Source organism: Crinia signifera, chromosome 4 (assembly GCF_055691185.1).
Source record: "Crinia signifera chromosome 4, ASM5569118v1, whole genome shotgun sequence".
Classification (NCBI taxonomy): domain Eukaryota; kingdom Metazoa; phylum Chordata; class Amphibia; order Anura; family Myobatrachidae; genus Crinia; species Crinia signifera.
Window position 1 is genome coordinate 23,169,892 of NC_139220.1, and position 14,485 is coordinate 23,184,376.

Below are 14,485 nucleotides of genomic sequence, written 5' to 3' on the forward strand. Positions count from 1 at the left end.
ACAAAGGGGTGACATATACCCCGAAACGTTGGTATGTTTTTTTGCTGAAATACACCATTTTTGAAAATCCCGAGTGCCGCTCGTTCTTCTACTCCTATCCATCTGTTCCGGAGGGCACCGGGGTAACATGCACCATGTTGGGGGAGTGCCAGGCCGACAAACAAATTATATATATATATATGTATACAACTGCCAGAAGCAGAACAAGTTCCGTGTGTGACAGTTCTGCCTCCATGGTCCGCGCAGTGTTATCCAAGGCCCGTCCATAAAAAAAAAATACAGTATAAAAAGAAATTTTGAAATTTTTTGCTGTATACTGCACCCCAATAGTACACACCACAAGTTCCGTATGTGATTGTTCTGCGTCCACGCAGCGTTATACAAGCTGCGCATTAAAAACAAATTAAATTTAAAAAATCCTAATAAATTTTTCTCATCTTTATTCATTCATTGGGGGAGATTCAATCGCCGTCGAGCATCTCCCGTGGGGGAGATGCTCGACGGGCCCTATTCAATGCTGTCTTCCCGACAGCATTGAACAGGGTTTCCTGTCAGAACGAGCCCGACATCTCTAGTTGCCGGCTGCAGCTCGTCACTTCCCGGCCGCAACTCGCGGCCACGCCCCCTTCTCGTCCCGCTGCAGGCGGGACATTGAATCCCGCCTGCGTGTTCTCGGTCGAGCTGACCGAGAACGGGACTGGGTCACGGCAGGCGAGCAAGCTCGTCTGCCGTGACCCGAACATTGAATACCCCCCTTTGTGTGTACTGCACCCATAGTATATACTGTCGGAAGGTGGGTGTGTGATTGTTCGGCCTCCAAGCAGCATTATACAAGCTGTGCATTAAAATCAAATAAATTAAAGTAAAAAAATCCTAATCAATTTTTCTCTTCTTTATTCATTCTTTGTGTGTACCCCAATACACTATACTGATACTGTCAAAAGTTCTCTGTTTTAATAACCAGCCAGTTTGCTGCAGACCTTGGCCTAAATTGAACATTGTGAGCTGTAAAGTGGTCAAAATTGTCTGGAAAAGGCTGGAAATGAATGTTATTGAGGTTAACATTACTCTACGGACAAAAAAAAACCGTAAAAATTACGTAATTTGGGCGTCTTTGACCATTTAAAAAAAAATCCAAATCTAAAGCCTACCAACACTATTTGACAAATCCAAATCCCGGCGACGAATCCAAATCCAGTGTATGCCAGCTTGCTTCGAAAGCTAGTTTGCTACCATGTAATTGCCTCTGTTTGTGCATGTGTGAGAAAGAGATGTAGTTTCACTGGCTGCCAACAGATGGCAGTGTTTCAGAGATACACGGACACTAGACACATATATATATATATATATATATATATATATATATATAAATATATATGATACAGTATATATATACACATGCATACATATATATGCAGTAGACAGAGAATACAATTTCCTGATGCTGTACCTCTGTAAGATACTGTAAATAGAATAAAATAAATGGGTTTTTATTTCATATTTCAAACCCAAAATATGGGCTAGGATATTAGACAAGAACATCAAACAAGAAGAGCACAGAAAATGAATCCAGAGATCAATCACAAACAGTTCAAACATCTCTAGATAATGCACACAATAAATAGGACAGATCTGGTGCAGGGAAACTTATGGAGAGAAGAAACCTTAAAACAAAAATAACAGAACATATACTGTATAGAAGAAAGGGGTTTGCACAAGTAATGCACTGTATCCATATTCCCAGCAACGTGCCCACTTGCACATAAAGCCATACAGTATTCTGCTGCACAAACAGAACCTAATAAATGAACAGAAACAATTCTTCTGTGTTTCATTTAAAGCAAAATAGGTCACAGTGTTAAGCCTAAATATTTACTTTTTAATTGCAAAAAGGCTTTAGCCGTACCCCCCCTCCCCTTTCCCTCTAGACAGCAGAGGGATGCAAGCAATTATTTTGTTTTAATAGTAACCAAAACGTGTCTTGTGTCATTAAAGGACATTGTACGTAATACCGTATAAGAAACGTACTTGTGATTGGTACATTAACCCTTTGAGTACCAACGTTGCTGTGAGCAAGGCCACCACTAGAAATGTGATGGTCCGGGACAGGGGCTGGCTGGCAAATGTTAGCCTGGGGGGCAAGACCAGAGCACTGTCCCTGTATAATAATAATAGCAACAACAACAACAGCAGGACCCCACAGACTGCTCCTCTACTATAATAATAAACCAGGACACCAAAGGCTGCTCCCCCTGCATAAAAAATAATAGAACACCACAGGCTGCTCCCTCTGCATAATAACAGGAGGACACCACAGGCTGCTCCCCCTGCATAATAACAGAACACTACCGGTTATTCCCCCTTCATAATAACTGGAAAACACCAGCTTCTCCCCCTGCGTAATAACTGGACACCACAGGCTGCTCCCCCTGCATAATGACTGGACACCACAGGCTGCTCCCCCTGCATTATAACTGGACACCACAGGCTACTCCCCCTTCATAATAACAGGACACCACAGGCTACTCCCCCTGCATAATAACAGGACACCACTGGCTAATCCCGCTGCCTAGTAACTGGATACGCGCTATATAAGAAACTGTTAATAAATACCACATGCTGCTCCCCCTACATTATAAGTGGACACCGCAGGCTACTCCCCCTTAATAATAACAGGACACTGCAGGCTACTCCCCCTGCATAATAACAGGTGAGGAGTCAGGACATCACAGGCTTCTCCTCGGTCCTGTTCTCCCCCTGTACAGATGCTATTACCTGAGGCTGGGCTCTCCACCACTCCGACGGGTGGATACCGAGGCTGTTTCAGACCTGCAGCACTAGCAGGGGGATGGTGCAGTGGATGCATAGGCCGGCCGCCGGAGGCAGGGTTCCGTGTGATGTGCTGCTTCCTGGTGCTCTGGCCGTCCTGCCCACAGCCTGCCCTCTAGTGGCCTCCTGCACTGTCTGTGATATGTCTTCAGTGCAGGAGGCTGGCGGCCATGTTCTTAGAGCCACGGACGGTGCTGCTTACCAGAGGCTGTAGCAATAGTGGACCAGACCACCAGGCAGCCCTCAGTACCAATTGATGAAGTGGCCCAGGGGGCACATGGCACCCTGACCCCCGGCCCAGCCCGCCACTGGTCCAGGACTGACCTTCCTCCCCTACCCAGCGGCCCCCAGTGGCACAGCGGCACCCCCTCCCTTTTTTTTGGGACGTTTTCATACTTTACCATCCACATGGACTCTGAGTAGGAGCAGTAAAGTGTGCCAAACACATAGGTAGTAGAACGAGGCACCTGGGATGTGGTTCCACTAATTGTGGTCATCTGCTCAAATGTCATCATTGACACAAACCTCATGTCAACTTTTTCATGTGATGACCTTTTCCATATCAACCATTTGCTTCTGTCATAATTGACCTACTGACTGTTGACCTAGACATTGTCTGAGCCATACCACACCCACATGTTGTTAGAACATGCCCTACAGCTGTATGGGCCTGCAACAATGCTGCTTCCTCAGCCTTGCATCCTGGCCTACAGCATACTGTAGATCAATACTGTCCTGAATCATCCAACCATGCACATATGCCCAGGGCCAGATTAAGGGAGGGGCAAAGGGGATCAGTACCCCTGGGCCCCCCTCTAGCTAGGGGCCCCCTGTGGTCGGCATGTATTTAAAAAAATATATATATTTTTATAAGGTTTTATGCATGGGAGTGGGGTAGTGCTGCAGCTTCACCTATCTGCCACTGTGACAATGATTAATGGTGCTGAGCATCGAGAGCCAAGTCCCACTGACTGCAAAAGTGTCTGCGAGTTGACCTAAGTCCCATGACACTTTGCACAAGAGGGCAGAGGCTGAGAGGTCTGTGCTGAGATCTGGCGGAGCTCATTACATGCTTCACAGGCCCATGGAGGACATTAGCAGCAGCAGCAGCCTCATCGTAGGAGGGTTTTTAATCAGAGGTCTCCTACAGTCCTTCAGAGTAAGGTACAGAGGGACAAACACAGGCTTTTCATGTGATATGTATGAGCCCCCCCCCCCCCCCCCCCTTTCTAAAGTGCCCCAGGCCCCCCGGAGGCTTAATCCAGCATTGCATATGCTGCTGATAGGTGATCAGGCTTTGCCTCTGGAGGCAGTTCTAAGTGTAAATACAGCTATGGCAAATGACACGAATTGTAAACTGATGTACATTTATTTTTTAAAAGAAAGGAAAAAAGGCACAGCTTGCATGTTACATCCAACGCTGCATGAGGTCCACAGTCTGCCTCATCCGAAAGAATTTTTTACTGAACAAGTTAAATTTCTCAAGGGAATCGTGATTATATAATAGCTGATGATTACTTGCACTTGCAATCACAGAATTTCAATGATAATGCATGAAAAATACTTATTCTCACGGAAGAGACTTAAATATTGTTGATATTATTATTTTAAAAAAAGCTTTGTTATAGCAAATATAACTCAATAAAAATAAAAAATAAACTTTATTTGTAAACTATTCCCTGCGTTAGACTTCTCTGGAGCATAAATATTCTTTCAGAGGACCCTATTGCATATCTTAATGCATAGGACAGGTTTAACCACGAGATTGTAGGAGCACTGGACCTTACTGGCCACAGGCTCGCTAGGCTGCGTATATTTAGAGCATAGGGAGCAGGTTAACGCCACCCAGGCCGTACATGCGCCCCCCCTGCCAGGAACCCTTCGCTATGCTGTGATTTACTTTTCTGCTGCACGTTCTTGTCCGAATTGGGGGTGGGCACTGATGTCACGTGACGTCATCCGCCCTCCCTGAGCAGGCAAGGGAACACCTGCATTCTTTGGGGCCCGCCCAGCATTTCTATGGGCGCGGCAACCATTTTTGTGGGCACGCCCATGAAACGCCGAGTGTGCACCCCAGAACGCCCCTTGCCTGTCAATCAATCATTCAGACTGCACATGCACAGTTGCGCCTACAGTATTCACATGTGCAGTTCTCCACCATCGGAGACGGGGCCGAATTCGGACCTGTACGAATAGGTCTGAATCGGCTCTGATATTCTGTCCCTATTTTTTCTTAGTATGTCTTTCATTTCTTTGTTCAGCCTATAGGGCTGTAGGGGGGTTGTTTACGTTCTATAGTAATGCTGGGTACACACCAGGATGACAAGGGTCTGATCCCATCAATCTAGATCCAATTCCGACCGATTGGATGTAGATTGTGTGGTGATTGGGCCCTTTTCTGTCCTGGTGTGGACCGATACCGATCCATTGCGCGGTCCCGCAGGTCGGTCAGTCGTTATTCAGATCCTACCTGCAGCAGGTAGGATCTGGAAACAACCATACTCCCGGGTGCGGGTCGCCATCGGATCGGACCCGCTCACGGGGGCATGGGCCGTGCCCCCCGCTCATCGGGAGCGGGTCGGAAGAAACACTGACGACCCGCTCACGATGTGCATCGTGAGCGGGTCGTCCTGGTGTGTACCCCGCATAAGTCTGACCCCTGAGTAATGCCACCTCTTTCTTATGGAAACACCTCCCATCTGTTTGTTTATACTGTATGTGTTGTTTGTTTTGTGGCAGAAAGAACAACCATTGTTATATAATTGTTTAGGTTTTTTTTAGATCTTTCCTTTATTTACTAAAGGCCAATCGGTTCCTGACGGTAAATGACTCCGGACGTGCTTCTCAGGAGACTTGAACACCAATGAATGATTTGCATGAATTGTGTCCGTACTTTTTTGTCCGCCAACCAAGCCAATTATAATCTAATACTCAGAAAAGGGCAAGAAACTTTATTGGTTGATGTCAAAATAAAGGTTATGGTATATTAGATCTACAATACTAGATCTACAATCATAGGGTCGATCACTATTGGTCGACAGTCAAAAGATCAACAGGGTCAAAAGGTCGACATGAGTTTTTCATGTTTTTGGGTGTCTATGGCGACATAGGTCGGCATGGACACCGTCTAAGTGTACCGCGTCATCTCGCATGGCTTGCTATGCTCAGGGCCGGCGCCACCACTAGGCAGGTCTAGTCATTTGCCTAGGGTGCTGGCCACTGGAGGGTGGCAGATTGCCCCTCGCCACCCGTGCAAAGGGGGTACCTGCTGCGCCGTCTGGGGAGCGGGCAGGGGGGTCCATGCTGGCGTCTGACAGGAGCCTGCAGTGGTGTCCTTGCCGCATGGGTACCTGCGGCACTGTGTATAAAGCTGGTGGTGGTGGGGGGTCCCTGCAGTGAATAAGAAATAACTAGCGCTATGCGGCGGCACGGGAAGCGCTTCTGTTTTGAAAACACTGGCTGCACGCTGATTGGCTGAATCTCAGCCAATCAGCGTGCGGCCAGTGTTTTCAAACCTGGCAGGGCTTCCCGTGCCGCCGCATAGCCCAGCGGATAGCGCTAGTTATTTCTTATTCACTGCAGGGACCCCCCGCCGCCGCCGCCAGCTTTATACACAGCGCCGCAGAGAGATTTAGATTTAGGTGAGTTATTTTGTTTCTGTGCAGGGAAAATACTGGCTGTTTTAAATTTACACTGCAATAAAGATCTTATTCCCTCTGCGCAAGTTACATCTGCCCCACCTGCAGTGCACATGGTTTTGTCCATTTGAGAAAGAATTTGCCTTTACGAGTGGAGCAGAATACGGGCCATTGACCCCTTTAACTGCCAGTGCTTCAATCGTTAATATTACTGCTATAATATAACAAGCCATAGCCTTCCCAATACTTAATTCTCACTCCCAGTTGTGCAGAAGAAGTATATTCTCATATGATTCATAAAGGCAAAAACAGCAGATGTGGAGGTGTTTGTATTTCATTGCATTTATATTCAAAATGCGTCCTTCGCATTTATTAAAAACTGTCAAGGCAATATTCCCTTTTGTGCACCTGACACTTCATTATGAGATTACATTGTTTAAAAAACAGGATAATGCAATTTAGACATTTGTTGAGCAACATGCCTTTATCACGTTGTATATATGTTCTACTGGCAGACATAGGATCGAAGGTGCAGGATTCGGAAAGTCCGTAGTTTTCTGCAAATTTGCAGATAAATTGAAAGCACTAAGGCCCTTATTCACATTGGCGCGTACGCATGCTAATTCGCACGTTTCACCCTGCTACCCCCATTGCGCATGTGCAGCTAACGCACTGCGCATGTGCAATCTAATAAAAAAGTACTCGCAAGCAAACTTTCGCGTAGATTTCTCCGTGCGAACGAGTGCATAGGTAGTAGGCGTGCAGTGGGCGTTAGCATGGGCGCGACCATTATAATGAGCAAAAGTGGGCGTACACATGGGCGTACACATGGGCGTACACTATGAGTGGTGGGTGTGCTTTCGCATGAGTGCAAGAGGGTTTGTTCCCCTCAAACGCAAAACTTTTCGCCAGCTCAAAGCAGGTTTTTAGTTTCGCACTCCTTGCTCCTTGTAATGTGCTCATTCGTACGGAGCAAACACACGCACGAAATGGATAAATCAATGGGTAAATCAATGGCACCTGCACACTATTGACACCAATACATGGTTGATTTCATGAGACAATTAACTCAGCACAACTTCTGATTGCATACCACCAGCAATCAAGTGTTAGCAGATACAAACTTCTTCTGTTGCTAAAGTTATTTTGACCAAACCAATGCGCTACAACCAAACAAATCCCACCGTTAGCAGACTGAGGTGAGTGTGCGTACGAAAATGTGTGGGTGCGAGCGACCAGTTACACGTACGCGCAATGATAGTCCACCCCCCTTTTAAGTATGGTTGCGTGCGAATGATTTCGCAAGCACTATAGGCGTACCTTCGCCCGATGCGTGCGTGTGTTTTTTTTTGGTAAGAGTGCTTGCGAATGTGCATGCGAGCGCATGAACCTGAATGAGGCCCTAAAGGTGCATACTCTCTGAACTATTTTTTTTGCCCGTCTCAAAGATTTTCCCCGGGGTGGTCAGTTTTCCATAGCAGAACACTATGGACGGCCGTCCACCTTCTCCGTCATCTGCTGGTAATAATAGCAGAAGAGTGGCGGTGGCAAGCTATTATGCAGGAGTGCTCACCGCTCATCGCTGTCCCGTACACACTGGGCGTTATTTGGCCTGAAAATCGCTCAAACATCAAAACAGAGCTGCTTTTAGCTCAAAGTCACCCAGTGTGTATGGTCCTTAATGTTTAACTTTTCATTTCCATTTTCAATTTATCTGCTGCAGTATCCTCATTACTTTTGGACTATTGTGGCACCCCATTGTGTTTTCCCCTTTATCCTACATGGAGAAGCTCCCACTTTATAAATTTTAAATATCGTGGTCTAATGGCAGTGCCACCACCACCACATAAGACAGAGGACCTTCTCCATGAGTAAGTGTCAAGACCATGTTAAAATCTCTGACCATTCAATTATGAAAAACTAAAATCTTTTTAAGGCCAGATGTACTAAGTTTGAAAAGTGATAAAAGAGTGATAAATGACCAGCCATTCAGCTCCTAACTGCCATGTTACAGGCAGTTTGAAAAATAACAGTTGGGAGCAGATTGGTTGGTAGTTTATATCTCTCTATTTTATCAAATTTCAAGGCTTAGTACATCTTCGACCTTATTCAGGTCCATTGGGATGGCCGTGTGCGTTCGCATGCAGCTGATGTTTGCGCTTTGCGCATTTCTGCGCATGTGCATGCGCTTGTTGCATGCACCCACGGCGAAAGAACTGTTCAAACACCCAACTTTGCGGGGGGGGGGGGGCATTAGGCTGGCACATTAGCATATGGGAACGCCCAGCGTTTCATGGGCAATGCGTTTCATGGGCAATGCTTGGCATTCTCATGCTAATGAGGCCGTGGCAGACATGCGGGGGGCGGGCAGCTGACATCTCCGGATATCAGCTGCCTGCCCACTTCCCCCTGAGCGTACATGCATACCATTGAAAGATGTGGGACGACCCCAGTGGCATGTGAATAGATGTTTATGTAAAACATTCATTCACAGCCATTGCGAACGTACGCGACTTGCAAATGGTGGGTCGGAGTACAACCTCTTCCATGGTACATTCTGGATTGAAAGTTACTTGGGTACTTGTTTCCTAGCGCGGCCACACCGATTTTGATCGGGTCGGAAAAATCGCGTAGATCGCATTGCATGCGACCAAATCGCATGCGATGCGATGGACCCGATTTTTACATTGATTCAAATGTGAAAAGGGTCCCTGGGACCCTATTTTACATTGGATTCAATGTAAAATTGTCCCCAGACCCCAATTTTAACCCCCCTGATGGCTTAAATGCCCCCATTGTGAACGGCACCACACGATTGATGCCAACCCGAAGCGTGGCAAGCGTAGGGAGCCCGCAAGGGGCGGCGGTACTCGTCCTACGACCTTTTCATACCCCTACTATCCACGTCAGCGTGGCGTTGAGAATATAAAGTGTGGTGAGCGTAGTGTGGGGTGGCGTTCACAATGGGGGGGCATTAATTAATAGCCATGAGGGGGGCATATACAATGAAAAATGGCCCATATTGGGCCATTTCCCATTGTTTGCTATGTAAAATGTGGTCAATCGCGTCCATTGCATCTTGTGCCATTATAATGGCACAAGACCGACGCGATCAACGCGATTGCAATGTTAAATATTTTAACATTGAACCCTATGGCAAAATCGCGTTGATCGCGTCGGTCGCGTCGCGTGCCATGTTAATGCACCCGACAGACGCGATCCACGCGTTTTTGCCTTTGCAAAATGGACCTGATTTCAAAGGAAATCGGGTCCATCGCGTTACTCGTGTACCTTAACTTAAGGTACACGAGTACTAACGATTGTGGCCGTTCTAGGAAACAAGTACCGTTACTTGATCCTATGGTGATGTTACCACTCCCCAAAGGCGCATATTGTCTACTATATAAGTAGACCTATCAAAAGGGTACGAGCAGTGTTGCAAGTAAGGGGGTACGGCGTGGTACGGAGTACCTGTAAGAAATATGTTGCAGGTACGCAGTACCACTTACCCCTTGACCCACTGTCAATTCTATTTTTTATTTTAAGTCTAAATATAATGCATCCTCAGCCCGCCACCCAGCCTTATGATTGGTGCTATATGCAGCTACCGGCTACTGCTGATTTAGCCTGTCACACTGACAAGCATCAGCGGCGCAGACAGCATGAAGAGCAAGCTCCACAATTGTAAGCACAAGCTGCCCGGCTCTCCCCCAAGCAAGAGCCAACCCAGTAATTCCCTGTTTCTTATTCCCTGTCTCCTGATGCCACACCACTATTGTCATTTAGTCACTCCTCTAACTTTGTGTGACCATGCCCCCTCGTGACACATGGCCATGCCCATTTTTGGTGGAGGCTATCAGTACCACCAAGTAAAAAAAATCTTCTTGCACCACTGGGTAAGAGTTTCACCTACATAAATACCATATATGAAAAAAACATTATTGTAAGTGACGTATGGAAAATTGTGTAACACTATTGTGCTTTCTTTCGTTTCCTTTTTTGTGTAACCATATGAGAGTAAGGAAAATCACGATCAGCGACAAGGGATATATTGGTATACTCTTTGTCTATAACATTAAAACTGTGACATGAGCAGTAATTAACATTGACAATATGGCACCTGTCAAGGACTGAGATATAATAGGCAGCAAGTGAAGAGCCAGTTCATGGTGTGTTAAAGCCGGAAAAAATGGGTAAGCACAAGGATCTGTACGACTTTGACAAGGGACACATTATGATGGCTAAATTACTGGGACAGAGCATTTTCCTGCATGACAGGTCTTGTGTTGTGCTCCTGGTAATCAGTGGTCCAAGGAAAGACAACCGGTGACCTGGCAATAATGGATGCCCAAACAAAGAAGGAGTAGAGAAGGCAAGGGCCCCATCCCTACACTGGTATGTGCATGGGGTGTGCAGGCACTCAACAGACACAGCCGCAAAGTATTTCCAGCCATGGCCTCCTTTCCATCAGCCTGTGCACCTGGAGCTAGTAACGGCCGAGGATGGATGTTGGCCATCATGAGACCAAGTCACTAACTGAAGGTCTGTACTGAGATGCTTCTTCAGTACAGACCTTCATTCCTTGTCCCACCAAATAGCCAACCTTCAGTTATGTCCCTGGAGGTCTGCAGAGTGGTGAGCCTTGGATGTGATATCAAGTGTCACACACAGGAGTATATGGCCCCTTCAAATCCAATGAATAGTGACCCACTGTTGTCCAGGAAAAATGTCATCCTCTGCCTCTGCAGGATCACCATCTGCCCTTCACCCTCTGCCTCTGCTCATCAACCTTTTCCTCTCCCCATCATTTTCTGCCTTTCCCTGACACATTCTGCCCATCACCTCTGCTTCTCCATCACCCCCATTTGTGGAGTCTCTGATCAGTCCATACTGACATCAAAACATTGGTAAGTTTACACAGGAGCACATAGCATTATTAGACATTGGGATACTGTTTGTATTGTTTCGTGGTCACATGGAACATTGCCATGTGGGATATTATCAACTCAGCATGGACCCTAGAAAGCATATTTTGCACCTAGACCACCTCTTACAATCCCTGGTGCTGCCCTTTCCTGTATGTTCCAGGATATTTGTAGAATACGCCTATCCTTTTGCGTGTGGTTGAACAGATACATAAAGTACAGTACAGTACTGTATGTGTCCTTTTTGTATTTTTGGTTTAGACAATAGATCTTTCTTTTAACTATGTTTAGTACCGCTGTAAGCACACTACAGTAATTAACATTTAACTGACTATTACTCTAAACATGATCAGTCTCTTTGAAATGACTGCTCTGTTGCGCAATTTCTTTTTAGAAACAGCAGTTGCCCTGCAGGAAAACCCTAATTGAATGTTGTCGGATAATGCCTACATGCCAAAACTAAATTGTTAGCGACTATACAGTACAGTAGGTTACCTATAAAATTCTGTCATCATTACTGTGCTGCATGAGGAAATCGTAATGTTTGACTGCATCTCTATACACAGATATTCTATTAGATTTATTAGATTTTTTTTAGATTTTACAGTTATCAGTGGAATGTAACAAGAACCGGGGTCGGTTCCCCAGAAATCTGAATACAGCAACATTTTCAGAATCAAAACCCAATTCAAATCTCCCAAGGTGTCCCAATTCGGATCATCCATTGGTTTAGATTTAGTTATTTGAATCCAAATTTCAGGTTTTGATTTGCAAAAATAACATGAATTCACTGTAGCTGTTTTATTGTTTTTAAGAGATATCAACAATGATGATGGATATTACCAACCAAATCAAATACCGAATCTGAAAAAAAACAATTGTGGATGGTTTTTTGGCAAACACGCTGATGAATAAAGCACCATCTCTACAGAAGCTTTTCATATCAGCAAGATCAGGTTCTTGAATAGGATTTTTATTTTATTAAGTGAAATAGTGGGTTATTCAGCATGGATCTCAAAAGCCAAATATTTCCCTGTATGTCTCCCATTGGGTGTACTTTCCAGTTAATGTTGAGCACCAGTCATGTGGAACATTCTATTAAATGATACCTGAAATATAACTGGCTTCTATGGGCAACTCTACTTGTCTTCTTTAGAGGGTTTAATACATTACATCCACAAAATACAGTACATCCAATTACAGTGGCGTAGCAATAGCCCCCCTGCAGACCCTGTGGGGCTTGGTGGTGCTGGGTGGCTTGTGGGCGCTAGGGGTCTAAGGGGGCTATTGCTAACACTGATGGGTGGCTGCTCATTTTAGGGACTCACCCCTCCCTCCATCCAACCTCTGTACTGCCTCCGTCTGCAGCTGCTACTGGAGTCCAATTGCACTTGCCAACAATTAAAATGTCCCTCCCAAGATGGCCACCACCGCCTCATAGGAGACAGTTATTGTGCATGCTAGAGGAGACAGCAGACATTTTGTAAGAGACATTGTTATTGAAAGGAGACACAACAGAGCCCGGTGAGTGAAGCCACCATGTAGTGAGAGGGGTGGGGAATTCCCTATGATGAGCTGGCGGGGAGTATCAAGCTTTTGCTAATGGCGTGGGGTGGGGGGGCGCCCTATTTGTAGGTATGATACTGCTCAATTATGAAATACTGCACTGTAGATTATTTTAGATATCCTTTAAGAGCTGATGGATCTAGCATGTGACTCTTAGGGGGAGTGAGAATTCAATTTCACATAGGATGTTGCTATGGGGAACCAATCAGAATAGACTTCTTATTTATTTTGCACCTTGTAGAAGATAAAAGATAGTAACTGATTGGTTGCCCATAGCAACATCACATGAGAAATAATACTTCCTTCTTAGTAAATTTCCCACTTAACCCCTTCGCTGGCACTCCCGAGAATTTTTCGGGCTATTCGTCAGTGCCGAGAAAAATCCTCGGGATTGCCACTGTCTGAACTCCCTTCTTCCGGGCAGCGCTCCTGAGCTCAGTGCTGAGATCATACCCTCCAACATTACCCATTCCATTAGGTACATAGGGGCAGATGTATTAAGCCTTAACAAGAGATAAATCCAAGGGTGATAAGGAGAGATAAACGTCCAGCCAATCACCTGCTAACTGCCATGTTACAGCCTGTGTTTGAAAAAAGTCAGTAAGGAGCTGATTGGCTGGACGTTTATCTCACCCTTGCATTTATCTCTTGTTAATGCTTAATACATCTGCCCCACTATGCTCTGTTGCTGGACTTCCAGAGGTTGAACTCCAGCACAGTCCAATATTCAAAGAGGGGGGGGGTCACATCAACTGCCAGTGAATCCAGGACAGTGATGTTTGAGGTGGCAGTAGGTGTGGCTCCCCTTTTTGAATATTGGACTGTGCTGCAGGCTCACATCTGTAACTGCCACTGGTAAGGAAGTCCAGGAACAGAGCACTTTGTACCTAATGGAATGGGTCATGTTGGAGGGTATGTGAGATCAGGGCTGAGCTCAGCTTCAGCCACTGCCAGGCTCCTGCTGCCTGGTCCCGGCTCCTTCCCCCCCGGCTGTGTGCGACGTGACCTTGCTAATGTCAAGCCGCACTCAGCTGGGTTACCAGGGGCAGGGCCGGGCAGCGGCTGATCTAATGCCCGGCGCTGCCCGGCCCCTGGAAACAGTGTGTGCTTGGGGGGTGTTTTAGGGAGTGCTTCCAAAAAAAAACCTTGCCCAGTTGGGAGCGCTCCCTAAAAAGAAAACCACTTACCCACCACTGAAGTGGTTAAACTCAAGTGGTGATTCTTATTAGGAAAAGTCGACGGGCTGTTATTACTTGTCAGAAGTATTTTTAAGTTTTTCTAAACTGTTTTAATCATGGAAATATTACATGTTATTAACAAAAACTTTGTTAGTTTATTACTGAATACTTTTTCTACAATAAATGAAGAAAGCAAAACCAATTGTAATTATGCTCTTGGGTCCATTTAGTAAATTCCTGAGGCTTTGCACCTAAGGCATCGTTAGAGGGAAACATAATGACAGTTTTAGGAACGGAAATAAATTATTCAAAAACATAACAGGGACATGTTCTCTTTTATCTAGATGTT